Below are 14,714 nucleotides of genomic sequence, written 5' to 3'. Positions count from 1 at the left end.
CCCCTGGGACTCCCACGCCCCATCCAACCACTCCCCACCCCCTGACAGCCTCCCCCAGAACTCCCAACCCATCTAAACCCCTCTGCTCCCTGTCCCCTGACTGCTCCGATCCCTCTCCCCACTCCTGCCCCCTGACAGCTCCTCCCCAGAACTCCCAGCCCCCTACCCCCCGCTCCTTGTCCCCTGACTGCCCCCTCCTGGGACCCCTGCTCCTAACTGCCCTCCAGAACCCCACCCCCTACCTAAGACTCCCTGTTCCTTGTCCCCTAACTGCCCCCTCCTAAGACCCCCCCCCAACTGCCCCCCAGGACCCTACCCCCTACCTGTACCCTGACTGCCCAAAACTTTCTCCACTCCCCTCCAAAAGCCCCCCCCCGTTTCTTGACTGCCCCCTCCAGAACCTCCCTGTCCCTTCTCCTGCCCCCCCTTACCCTGCTGCTCAGAACAGGGTGTTGGGCTCTGTGCCAGCCGGACACATGGCTGAGCTCCCCTGCACAACACAAAACCCGGTCCCTGGCCCTGCACAGGGCTGCCGGAGCGGGCTGCAGGAGGAGGAGCTGCCGGCCAGCTCAGAATGCAGGGAGGGGGGGTGGGAGGAGGAAGCTGCTCCGGAGTCCAGCCCGGGACTTTCCTGCAGCCCTCCCAGCCGCTCGCTCTGCCGGGGGAGGGGGAAATCCCGGACATTGTGAGTGCTTTACAAATTCCCCCCGGACGCTATTTTTAGCACACAAAAGGAGGACATGTCCGGGTAAATCCGGACGAATGGTAACCCTAAAATAAGGGACATCCTTTGTAATAAGGGAACGTTAGCAACCCTCACGGCAACATGGCATACATTTCCCCAATCCCTTCTTGGATGTCAACAGCCCCCACAACCAAAGCCTTCACCTCATCCCCGTCAGCAGCTTCTGAGGTTCATATCAGAAATACAAATTTAAGCCACAGATTGAAAACATGGGAGCATTAAGTTGAGATAGTCTAAAAATGGAGATTTTGAACAAACTGCACTTCAAAATAAATACAAGGCATACTGCACTATTACCCATTTTCATGGCTAATTCAAAACCTCTGGTTTTGAGTCTACTTGAAGTTTATGCAGAAACTTCTATGTGCTGCCTATTTCAGCATGTATGTGGCAAAAAATATCTCAATTGTAATAAATCAAAATAGAATTATGGCATAATTTAGGTCTGGTGACACAGGGAGTACACAAAACACTAGTCTTAATCCTCCATCCAGTAAACAGCTTAAATTCAGCACAGGCCCATGGCTGTCTCATGATTCCTCACCTTTCACATTTTAAAGACAGAATATCACTCTGCTGCTGCTGCCCAAAGCAATTTCCTAGGAAAAGCTGCACCCAAAAGAGACCAATAAGAGCCTCATCAGTTTTGCAATTCTGACACTGTGAAGAAAACACTTTGGACAGAAGCAGCAGATTCAACTGGAGGAAGAAAAGGAAAGCAAGAATGGAAGACAGGGTTATGATTTCAAGTGTAGAAACAGATAAATTCCAAAAAAGCCAGATGAGATGCCATTTCCCTACAAATGCCTCATAATAAAGAGGAAACAGATGAAGTTTCGGAAAGACAGAATTATGTGCCAGATAAGCAAAATTATCATTCTAAATAGAAAGCTATTCAAGTTTCTCAGCAGGCACTATCAGCTTTTTATAAAATCAAGTTCAGCACACTCATGGCGTCATCTTTGTCAGAAATAGTAATGCGATTTCAGTACAACCGACTGGAATAGATCCACACTGTATCGCATTTATTGCGGAGACCGCTCAAGCAAAGCCCCAGCTACAGAGTGACCCAGAGACACTCTAGATCTCAACAGGTAACACACCACCTTGATCCAAGTGACAATTTGATGCAGGAATCCGTAGTCTCCATGAACCACAACAATATATCTGAGCTGCATCTGCTCTGTTTTACACAATTCTGGAGAATTTGTGAAGCTCCTGCAAGTTGCCACTGCAGTCTTCTACTAGGCGAAGTTTGGGCACCTCTCAATATGGGAAATTATTGGGAGCACAACGGAATTCTCCATGAACCGCCAATAAAATCATGCGCCTTGGAGACCAAGTCTTGACCTTCCCTTTAAATAGCTAACCATGGCCAATAGCAGCTTTTAAACAGAGTTAGAGAAGAAAAAAGTTTAAAGGCTACAAAACACAGAATGGGCCACCTGGAATGGCTTACTCGGGTCTCTCCCCAGAGTCAAGAACATTGTCAGGTGGGTTTTCTATCATAAGATGATGGTATGTGAACAACATCTCAGAGGAGTTCTTGGGCTTGGGAGTCAGTTACCCCACACGCTTGTTAAAGTCACTCTTAGCTGCATTTATTGGAAATAATTGCCAATTCACCAGTCTTTCAAATTACTGTATAAATATATAGAAAATAAAACTGTGGGGAGGAGGGGAAGGTGAAGTGCTAGTAAGAGGTGCTCAACTCAGTCTTGGACACCAAAGTCCTTTATTTACCCACAGGACAGACAGCAGGGACAACAGCAGTGCAAGCTTTTCCCATGCTGTTCATTACCAGTGTGCCTCAACCATAGCCAAGAGGGAATACCTCTAATAGCTGGGAACAGGGCCGGCTCTAGGCACCAGCAAAACAAGCTGGTGCTTGGGGCGGCACATTTTTAGGGGCGACATGGCCGGCGCCAGAATGCCGCCCCTAAAAATGTGCCCCGGCCACCCTAGCTCACCTCTGCTGCTGCTGCCACAGCGCGCGAAACAGCTGATTCGCGTGCTGCTACTCGCCCTCCCTCCCAGACTTGAGAGCCTGGGGGGAGGAGGCAGGGCTGGGGATTTGGGGAAGGGGCGGAGTTGAGGCGGGGCTGGGGGTGGGGTAATTAAAGAAGGGGGGGCGGCCAAAATTGTTTTTGCTTTGGGCGGCAAAAATCCTAGAGCCGGCCCTGGCTGGGAAAGAAGTACAGTCCCCAGGGCCCATTCAGACCTTGCTTTGAATTAAAGCTTATGTTCTGAAGAAATCCATTAGATCCCTGACTTCCTAGGGAAAATTTACTACTCAGCACTGGTGAGTAATAGGCAAGGTGACTTCTCAAGATCAACTGTTTCAGGTTCCTTTCCTAGTACTGCATTAAAGCAGCAAAGCTTGGACATGCTCTCTCTCACCCTTTGCAAGGACTGTTCCTTGGTGAAGGTTTTCCTACTTCATCCTTCACTTGCAGAAAAAACTCCCCTTCCTCCCCCCCTTGTTTTTGAAACAGCCTATTTTCTGTGCCCACAGTCTGTCACCTTGCTACACTTTTTGTTCCTCCCAGTATTCCCAAACACACATTTGTCAATAGCTGCGTATATTGACAGACACTTATCAATACAACTTCCTGTGCCCAGCACTTCGTCAATAACCCAGACAGGTCTATTCAGCCCCCCATTTGTGCTAGGTCTCCCAAAGATATAAGGCCGCCGAAACTCTCTTGCCCCCAAACAAGCACAAGTGTTTCTAAGCTACCAAAATAAATGGTCAGGCTTGCTTGCTTTATTTATTTATTTTTTTAAAAGGCCGAAAAGAAGGATCTGTTCAAGAAATGTCACTGGTCAGAGCTTTGTCACCTGAACAGTTCGTCACCAAAGGAGCATACAAACACATGGACAAAATCTCATTGCCCTTAAGCAAGCTAAAGTTAAGGTCCCACATGCCTTGGGCCAAATCTAAACCTGGAGTTTGAGGCAAGTCACCTAGTTTCTGCAGCAGACTGGAAAGTCTGCAGCACATTCAAGTAAATTTGATTTTTTTAAAAACTGAATTAAACAAGAAATGCACAATACTAGCAATGCAGCACTGTGTGTTACTTAGACACTAAGGTCCATTTCTTTTATGCTGACCCCAAATATTCATTGTGGCATAAGGATTTAGCACTAAAAATACAACTCTTGTCAGGGGACACACTAGAGGTTTTGACATCTGGGTAGGGGACATTCGTGGTTTTTTTGGGGCCTAGGAGGCAGAAGATGATTTTGCCAATGGGGAGGGAGATGCATCATTTCTTTCCACCCTCCATTCCTCATGTTATGGGTAGGGTTAGAGCAGACAGGCAGGAACCTTGAACACCTCAGTCCATCCCAGCAGTTCTCATTAGTAAATGTCTCTCTCAGTGACCCACCCCTCAATACCAGTCACTGTATTCAGCCACAGTGGATAAGTACGTTAGCTGGATATATTGCTATTATAATGATCAGCAGTGATATAGTTAGTGCTGGGATTTAAATAGTCATCTTTAAGCTTCAGAGTTAACACCCAAATGCAGGGCCGGCTCCAGCATTTCTACCGCCCCAAGCAAAAAAAAAAAAAAAAAAGCCGCAATCGGCAGCGGCAGTTCAGCGGCAGGTCCTTCGCTCCTAGAGGGAGTGAGGGACCTGCCGCCCCCGAATTGCCGCAGGTGTCGCCCCTCTCCCTTGGCCGCCCCAAGCACCTGCTTGTTAAGCTGGTGCCTGGAGCCAGCCCTGCCCAAATGAGAAGAAGAAACAGGGTACTTCTCTCTAAACGATTTTGGTTTCTCTGAAAATCCAGGAAGAGTGCTGGATTGGTTCAAATTTGCTACATATTTGGCAGATATTCTTTGCCAACATATGGGCCAGAAACATTTTTAAATCAAGAGTTTAGATTCTGCTGAAAAATTCCATTTTACGGGGGGGGGGGGGGGTTCCTAAGCCAAATTCCATAGCTAGAGGATACACTGGTTATCATGAAGGGTAACGTGTCAGTACAAATTACTGAACAGGCCAGTAAGAACAAGCATGTGTCCTATGTCACAAACACTGAACCCCAGCTGATGACAACTCCCTCTTCTGCAGCATTCAGTCCAAAGCATGCAGAATGTATGGGAGAGCATTACAGTTCCAACCTGTTCAAAGATTCCCCATGGCCACATTATATCAAGAAAAAAAAAGGCATGATGCCATATCCCTGCAGTTTGAGCCAAGGATGGAATGTACACTGAATCGGCTTTAGGCCCATTTCTTTGCTGACTGATCTTTTGAGACTGGTAAGGTTAGCAGGAGCTAGCTTGTCTGAGAGTTAAGACCTTGCCAGCCAAGGCAGCTGCTTTCTCCAATGCATGGTCCCAAGTAGGGTTCCCAACAGGCTCTTATTACAAGGGATGTCCCTTATTTTTTCATCTCTGAACAACAAGATCGGGAAATGCTGAGTGCTGCAAAAAGCAGGAAGAAATGCCCCTGGCGAATGTAGGTGAGTATTGCTTGTGATTATTATTACTGATAATAAACAATAATATTTTTCTAAAGCTTATAATTAAGCCAAACTGGGGCATTCATCAAAGGCAAAAGGCACATTCCTGACACAAAGGCAACTTCTGGGCCAAATTTCAAGTCTTTGCTCCAAAGCATGAATGTACATTACTTCTCAACTTAGAAGCTGTAAAGATTCTTTTTAATATGAGCAAAATAATCTGGTCAGAAAAACTATTTTTGCTGAAACTTTCAAAAAACAAACAAACAAACAAAAAACGATTCAGCCTGACTCAGACACCCAGCATGGAAAATTTCAGCCTGAATGATTAAAGCTTGGCAATGTTGTAAGTAAACTTGGAAGGATTTGATTTTTATCAACAAAATCAATTTCTCTGTACACAGCCAAACCAACAAAGAATCTTTCCATCTATAATCACTGAAAATACAGATAAGCAAAGTAAGAAAAACGCTGCTTGAGAACTTATTACAGTTTGACTTGAGGGTATTTACTTTTTATATTTTGACATGTGACATTGATCATTTGTGTTTCAATAGTTATAAAGCTTTAACTTTTTGAATCTCAACATTTGCTGCCATTAAATATTGTCTGACCCTCCCCTTCATAATTTCCCACAACTATGAAAATTTAAATTGATACAAATCTAAAGAAATGCTTGAAGTGTAGATATTAGCCATCAAAATTATGAAAAACTGAAAAATAAAATTCAGCCAAGCCTAGTTATAAACAACTAAAACATAAAATCATAGGGCTAGAAGAGACTGCAAGGGTCATCTAGTCCAGTGGCTCTCAACCTTTCCAGACTAGTATATTTCTGATTTGTCTTGCATACCCCCAAGTATCACTTCACTTAAAAAACTACTTGCTTACAAAAATCAAACAAAAATACTTAAGTGTCACAGCACACTGTTACTGAAAAATTGCTCACTTTCTCATTTTTACCATACAATTATAAAATAAATCAATCAGAATATAGACAGTGTACTTACATTTCAGTGTACAGCATACAGAGCAGTATAAACAAGTCACTGTCTGTATGAAATTTTAGTTTGTACTGACTTCGCTAGTGCTTTTTATGTAGCCTGTTGTAAAACTAGGCAAATATCTAGATGAGTCGATGTACGCCCTCCTGGAAGAACTCTGTGTTCCCCAATGGGTACACGTACCCCCGGTTGAGAACCACTGATCTAGAATAACCCCCTGCCAAGATGCAGCATTGTTGTGTCTAAACCATCCAAGAGAGATGGCTATCCAGCCTCCTTTTGAAAATCTCCAGTGAAGGAGCTTCCACAATCTCCCGAGGCAAACTGTTCCAAACATGGTCTCATACTGGAAAGTGTTAGGCAACCTGAACTATAGGCACTGCTAGCTGCTCGGCATATAAACAGCTGTGTAGTTTGTCCCTTTGATATTCATAGAGTGCCTTAGAATTCAATCTAACTAGTTCCTCAGCTATTATTCCTGGTACTGAACTTCACTGGTCAATTAATTCCAAAACCCATCTTTAGGTCCATTTTAAAATTGGCCAACTTTCAGTCTCCTCCTTATTAGTTATTTTTGTTAGTAGCTCAGTTGATTCTTCAGGTGTTTTAGAACACCCACATAAATACCATCAAGTCCAGTGAAACTTTGACTTGTTTCATCACTTATTGATACTTCTCTGTAATAGTATAGTATTTCACCTTCACTACCTGAAAATAAGAAACTCCACAGTAGTTTTCTCATTATCCTCTTTGGTAAAGCATGATGCAGTCTCCTTATAATCTCAGATTGCCCCTTCTATAGCCTGGGGATATTATGAACCCACTGAACCTCCCACAAATTTCTCATTTCAAATGAAACATAAGAGTTATATTTGGCTTTGCTTTTTCAAATTTCCTCTTGGCACTTAAACAGCCCTGTATTCCCCTCCACAGGGGGAATTACCAATGATTTCAGTTGCACTTTTCCCTGGGCAAGTCCTTTGGATCAGGTTCTTAATCACCAGTTAATGGTCAACAATTATTCTGGGGGGCAAGGAGGGAGAGGGAATATCTTCTATTGGATCAGCTTCTGCTGCTGAAAGAGATACACGTTCGAACTTACACAATCCGTCTTAAGCTTGAAAGCTTCTCTCTCTCTCACCAACAGAAGCTGGTCTAGTAAAAAAAATACTACCTAGTCTCTCTAATATTGTGGGACAACAATAACAACAACACTGCATAGAACAATTCTGTTCTATTAGCATTGCTTAGGCTGGATCTCCATCCGTTAAAGGACTTTTTTAGGGCCTCGATAAACTCCTATTCATTAACACAACCATGCTAGGATTCTTCCTCCATTTGTTTCCTTTTTATGTTCGGGAATAGAAAAGTCTTGCATGATGCTCTACAGTATGTCTTAAGCAGCCTCCATGACAACCCTACTGTATCGATTCTAATTATGAGATATGGAACTTCTAAAACTTAGTAGTTTTTTACTTTTCAAATGTCTTAGCTTTTATCTATTAAGATTTAGAAAAGAAAGGTATGTATCCAAGGCTCTAGGTGCCCTCACATTGTTATCTAGAAAATCCTATCTCAAAAGCATTTTGGTCTAGAAACTAATAGTTTGTTTTATTCCTTTGACCTCAATATAATCTGATGCATCAGGACTTTACAGGTAGCTGGTTACTTTTAGAGTTATTCTCTGCAAATATATGAACCTCAAGAGGTGTCTGAAACTTGGAACTTTTGGACTGAATTAACTTGATAGTGAACACCAAAATAGTTGGTAAACCAGATATCTTGTGGTCCGAAGAGCAAAAAAAAAAAAATTGTACACCTCTCAATGTCCTGACCAATTCACTTATACATTACATCTCTTTTCCCAAAACTTTTGTCAGTCTGTCTTTTTATAAGTGAGACAAGATGGATGAGGTAATAATAAGGATGGAACAGATAAGGAGTTAACATGTTGCAAGAGACCATTCAAGGTGAAACAGTCAGTTAACACCTCTACATTCAGAGGACAAAGGAGGGTTAGTGGGTTACAGAATGTTGTAATGAGCTAGAAATCCACTGCCTTTATTAAGATCATGATTTTTGGTGTCTAGCAGAATTATGAATTTAAGTTCCTAGGCTCATCTTTTGAGGGCATTGTACAGGTCTCCTCTCACGCCGAGGACTGAGAGGTCAGATACGGAGTGATCATTTTGTGAAAAGCGTTTGCCCACAGGAAAGATGGTGCTTTTGTCTTTAATCATTTTTCTGTGTGAGTTCATTTGAAAACATAGTGATTGTCTCATTTTACCCACATAGTTGTTACTGGAGTATTTAGTGCACTGGATAACGTACGCCACATACTGTGATAGGCATGCGTAGGACCCAGGGATCTTGGTGTATTGTGTATTGAAAGGTGTATTGTGGGTGGTACTGATCATGGTAACAGTAGAAATACGTCTGTAGATTCTGCATCTGCTCTTGTGGCAGGGGCTGTGGCTGCTTGAGTTGGTGGGTCCTGGTCAGCGGGGAGCTTGCTTCTGATGATAAGCTTGGTGAGGTTGGGGAATTATTTGAAGGCCAGAAAAGAGGGTTTGGGAGAGGTGTCCCATAGAGTCTGAGTTGTAATTGTTTAATGATACCCCGCATAAGCTCTGGGATGGAGCAGTAGGTGACAAATAGGGGTGCGCAGTGGGAGGGGATTTTATTTCTGTATAGAAGCAGCTTTTCTCAGTGTATTTGGATGACCCGTTCCATGATGTGATCTACTTCTCCAGTGGAGCATCCTTTTTTGGTGAGGTGGTTTTAAGTGTGGATCCCAGACTTTCTCTTGAGAACATATACTGTGATATCTGAGTGCCTAGCCCTAGATCAGTGACTCTTAACCAGGGGTACATGTAGCCCTGGGGGTATGCAGAGTTCTTCCAGGGGCTACATCAACTCATCAAGATATTTGCCTAGTTTTACAACAGGCTACATAAAAAGCACTAGCAAAGTCAGTAAAAACTAAAATTTCAGAGCAGTATAAACAAGTCATTGTCTGTATATATACACTATACGGTGAAATGTAAGTACAATATTTATATTCCAATTGATTTATTTTATAATTCTATGGTAAAAATTAGAAAATAAACAATTTCTCAGTAATAGTGTGCTGTGACACTTTTGTATTTTGATGTCTGATTTTGTAAGTAAGTAGTGTTTAAGTGAAGTGAAAGTTCGGGGTACGCAACACAAATTAGACTCCTGAAAGGGGTACAAGTAGTTTGGAAAGGTTGAGAACCACTGTCATGGATAACATTTCTCACTGTGTCTGGAGTGGTTACTAGACCTGTGAAAGTAAGTGTGGTGATCTGTGGGTTTCTTATATACAGTTGTCTGTAGAGCTCCATTGTTGAAGCTAATCATGTTGTCCAAGAAGTTGACGGTGGTGTGTCTTTCTATAACTATTTTCTTCAGGACTGTGGCACATGTATTGGCAAAAGGCCTGGTACTCTTGGAGTGCTAATGCAGTTTAGATGACAACCCTCATTAAACCACCCCAACCACCAAAAACGCTCAAGAAATACAATTTACCAATATGAAACATTCAGCATCTATAAGCATTTTTGTTTTACGAAGTGTGCGGACAATAGGCACCATGCCTACTCCTGTGGATCCTTCCTGGCTCTTATACGTTTGGGTATAATTGCAACAGCTCTCTAATTTTTTTTACTCTTAAATTACTGATACATATTTTTAATCTTAACTCCATTTTAATGTAGGGTTTTTTTGTCCATTTGTTTTGGTTTGGGGGAATTATTGAGCTAGAAGGTAGTGACTTAAAACTGTGAAATACTCCATTATAAGCCTGATTCTGACCCAACGAGCTTAAATATATATAAAGCATTTTTGACTGGAATTTCTAATGATTGGTCTCTAGCCAGATCAGAATAATCTGTACCCCTCCTCCAATATGCGACTTTACCAAAAGCATTAAAAAGACTTCTGAAACACTGAAGAGACAACTACATTTTCCACTTTCTAAAAATCAGTTCTTGTAACTGCTCACTGGAAAGAAAACTTCCAAATTTGTTTCACACATTTGTGTGTAATAAGAACTATAGAACAGGACTATTTGATTTGATTTGGGTGGAAAATTTTTAGAGTTATTAGATGGACCTGGAACCTCGGGGAACGCTACGAATGTCTTAACATTAAGGAGGTACTGCAGAAAATATAGCCCTGCAACAGTATCTACAGAGTTCTGTAAAGTCCATGAAACAAATCATCATAGAAAAATGGAGTTTTTGTAATAAGCTTGACTTTTACATGCACATGTACCCGTTTTAAAGGGGTTCCTTTCAGTAGAGTATGGCTGCACTTTTTTTAATTGACCCTCACTTTTTATCCTACCTTTTGCTCAGGCAGGCTTATACATCAGCAGCAGGGCACTGGGCCAACCACAGCAGTAGCAGCCTGAAGACTACAGGCTGCTGCTTCAAAGAGCGGCAATCAAGGGGGGGTGGGGGGAGTTCTAGGAAACAAACGTATGTGCTAACTACTTCCATGCTGAACTTTTGAATAGGCTTTTGAGAAACATCACACCAAGGATGGGAAAGGATGAGGATAAGCTATTATTTTCCAGCCTGTCAGGTGTGGTGGGAGGGCACAAGCAGATATGGGAGAAAGCAGCACTCCCCCCTGGTGAAAGTCAGCCTGGAATACAGGGGAAGAAACATCTTACAACCATGTCAGGGGCAGATTGTGGAAGGGGGATGAGGATAAACAGCTGTGCCTCCCATCTCTTCCTCCCACCCCTGCTTTCCTAACTCCACCCTCCAAGAACATAAATCAGACTAACAAGATTATGTGGAAAATATTTCCCCTTCCTAAAGATGACAAAGACTGGGCTGGATACTCCCCTCCTGGTGGGGCTTTCATCCACCTCTGGTGGGAAAAGGAAAGGAACTGGACTGATGTGTCTCACCCCTCCAAACACCAATGAGGGGACAGCCCTTTTCTCCTCTCTTACCCCAAGTGGTAGAATAAAAGGCCTGCCAGCAGAAGCATGCCAGTGAGGTAGAGGAGGATTAGGGAGCTCAGTGCTGGTTTCACTGTATTAGGTTTGGTAAGCTCCTGCCCCTCCCCCCACCCCTCTTACATCCCATTCCCTAGAACCTCAAGACTCCACCATTTTCTGTTTTTTCTAATGCTATCTGTAGTGTAACTGCAGTTGCCAAAAATGACTAGAAAAGGCTTGAGGTTGACAATTATAACAATACACAGGCGACTAACTATTGGAAGCCTTTAATTGCCAAGTTTGAATTAAACCTTGAGTCAAATTATTAATTGTTGTAGTAGTTGAGAAACCAAACAATTTCAGATGAAAGTCATAACAAATAACCCGAGAGGTCCATACCAGAAGGTTTCTGGCAGGGATCTGTAATGCTGGACAGATCTCTGGAATTACAGAGGAGAGGAGCTGTTGCAAGGGCTTCTTGGCAATGAAGAACATTGTACGTTTGGAGGCAGAGCAGATGTGCCAGTAATGGGACCTGACTATTGTCTCTATCTGCTTCTCCCAAGTTCCTTCTCACACAAATAAGAGCAAGCTTTGTTTTTTAAATTAAGTTTAAATACTTATCATGGTTCATTCCTAATTATTTAAAAGTAAGAGCTGGCAGTTACTCAGGGTGCTGATTAAACACACACCGAATGCCAGCAATAATAAAATAATCACAAGATCATTATTTTTAAAAACCGAGTCCTATCCTGGATGTTTTCGTTTTTTGCGTGATTTTCATACTGACCAACGGTGTTGGCTTGACAGCCCTGCAGATTGAAGACACGGGCAACAGCAGAGCAAGTTTCCCCTCCTACTGTCCCAGAGAGACCTAAGCCAGGAGAGAGGAGAGTTCAGACCTCACAGCCTCTCTGCTGAGACTGGCACTAATAGGCCCCTCATTGGCAGCTGTGATGGTGGTTGTTTTCATTAAATAGCCATTGACTCTGCTAAGAATATAAGAGTTATTCCTAATCCGGCAGACAAGTGCTTCAGCCACACGCATCTTGAGCTGCACTAGAGCAGTGTGCACAGTACAAACCCCTATGAAGGGCACATGAGCAGTGAACAACTTTTCTAAACTCCAAAATCCTTTCCCCATCCCACTTACACAAATGCTCTCACTGAACAAACTGAATGTCAGAAAAACAGTTCTTAAAGGACAGTTGTTTGGTGCAGGGGAAAGATTTTGTTACCTGCATTTGTTATACATTTAACTGCTTGAAAATGCACCACTGGTTAGTGAAAACAGAGACTGTTCATCCCGGTATGAAGAGAAGCACTTCCCCAAGTGAAGCCCAGCCTCCCTCTTAAGTTACCTCAGCTCTGAGCAGTTTATACCAGAAGAAAACCAAGCCTAAACAAGGCAACGCTGGCTCAGGATCTTCTGGGTAACAGCAGCATTTCTAGCTTTAATAGAACAATCCCCAACATAAGGGAAAATCAACAAGCAGTTATAACCACCCAGAGTACTCAAGCAAACCATGCTATGAACACAGCATTCTAGTCTGCCTGCTGGCCATTAGGTCACACTTTAAAGAGGCGTTTCATTCACGTTTTATCTCCTACAAGGGCAGCACTAGCCTTTGAAAGCCTTTGGGGCTTATCTTAACCTAAGATTTAGTTTCTAAAGCACCATGTAAATTCAGTGTTACACTCAGGGATTTTTTTTTTTTTTTTTTTTTGGGTAAACCCAGACTCCATCTAGCAAAATGCACGTTCGCACACACACACACACACACACACAGGAAACAATAGCCTGCTGAGAAGCCCAGCCTACACCTCAGCTGTTTGTAAGGCAGAGCGTACTCTGTCTGCAGCCTCAGGAAGACAAAACTAAGAGCTTACATTCAGGAGATTAACTCAGCAGCCATGAAGGCTAGAAAATTTGTTGTGTTTAAATGAAAGGTTAAATTCTGTAAAAATCAAAGGCTTAGCACCCATTTGCTACTAGCAACTAATAAAATAGACTATTCAAGTCCTGCCTATGATAACAATGCAGCAACACCTCTAGTACCACTATCCAATTAAATGGATATAATACAGTATCATTTAAATACTGTGTGTAATTCTGTTCTTACTTGAGCAATCTTTGTTTTTTTCTTAAATATATCCCTATTCCAATACTATTGTCAGCTGCAAAACACATATTTAATACATCTGCAGAAAAATACTTTTAGATTGTATGATCTTCAAGGCAGGAATCATCTTCATTTTTGCCCACTGTCAGTGATAGACTGTCAAAAAAATAAACAGTACTACAAAATGTAAGCTAATCAACTACCCAGGGAGTTCATATGTTGTTACAGGTGAACACAGGAACATAATAGTTGATGTATCAGACAAAATCATTGGACTATCCAAGTCCAGTATTTCGGCTCTGGTAGTAGCCAATACCCAGTATTTCAGAGGAAGCTTGAAACACTCCTATAACGTACCTTGCCAACTGTGCTTGTACAGGAGAAAAAAAATCTCTTCCTGACTCTGAAGTATAAGATTTCATTACCCTTATCTTGAACAGATAATACTTTTCTACAGTCTAGTAGAATTGGTAATTATTACTAGAATGTCAAAATTATCCCACCTCTTTATAAATTCAGCTACACTCTATATCCCTGACCTCCTATGGAAATGAATTCTACAGGCTGACTATACACTGTGTGAAGTAATATTTCAGTCTCTTTTTAAAGAGGAGGAAAAAGCAGTATTTTGCATGTCTCAGTTATTTTATTGAAGCTGTAAGAATCATAGGAAACATTCTAGTCTTTAAAATGAATACCAATACGGCTAGAGATTACTGACCTCAATTAACTACTTTGGGGTTATTTGCTCACACACACCTTATTTGACAATTAAACAGGTGTCATTAAATCTACAGAGAAAAAACAGCACAGTATTTAGAGACCAGGGCACAAGCACAGAGTACACCTCCTGTCTTGTCTAGCACTGTCACCCATATCTAGCATAGCTACTCAGGAGATTTATACTTTAATAAGTAATTATAGATGTGCCAAGAGTTAATCAGTTTGGTAGATTCAGAATGGTAGTTAACAAGGCTAAAATTAGTGCCAGAGAGCCTTTGAATGCTAGGGTGTGAGCTGGATTCCCTCCTGAGCTATGCTAGCCCTTTCTACTGTTACCTTGCCTGGTTCCAGTAAAAGAGTTCTGCATTTCTGTTAGCCTAGCTGTCATAGCAAAAATACCTGGAGTAAAAACAAGTGCTGGAGACATTGCCATGGCAGAGTCAATAACCAAACAATGAGAGAAAGGAACCTGGCAGAGGTTATGGAAGGCTGAATCATAGCAATGTGCACAGGGCATGAACGCAGGGAAGCAGCAGCTTTACTTTGAACTACAATACTGAGACTAGTAAGAAAGAGACTGGAAAGTTCAGTGACTCCCTAACACCCACCCCTACCCCTTCTAAGAAACAAACGCACCGTTTGGAAGCAGGATATAGACGATTAC

At 42.4% G+C, this 14,714-nt stretch overlaps 1 protein-coding gene across 2 annotated transcripts in view; it reads right to left on the bottom strand.

Annotated features, from left to right (window-relative positions):
* Nucleotides 1-14,714, bottom strand: part of PTGFRN (prostaglandin F2 receptor inhibitor) — a 144,520-nt gene that overhangs the window by 81,901 nt on the left and 47,905 nt on the right. The window lies entirely within an intron of this gene.

The sequence above is a fragment of the Trachemys scripta genome, chromosome 1 (genome assembly GCF_013100865.1).
Source record: "Trachemys scripta elegans isolate TJP31775 chromosome 1, CAS_Tse_1.0, whole genome shotgun sequence".
NCBI lineage: Eukaryota > Metazoa > Chordata > Testudines > Emydidae > Trachemys > Trachemys scripta.
Note: the sequence above shows the minus strand (reverse complement) of the source record. Positions and strands in the feature narration are given on the sequence as shown.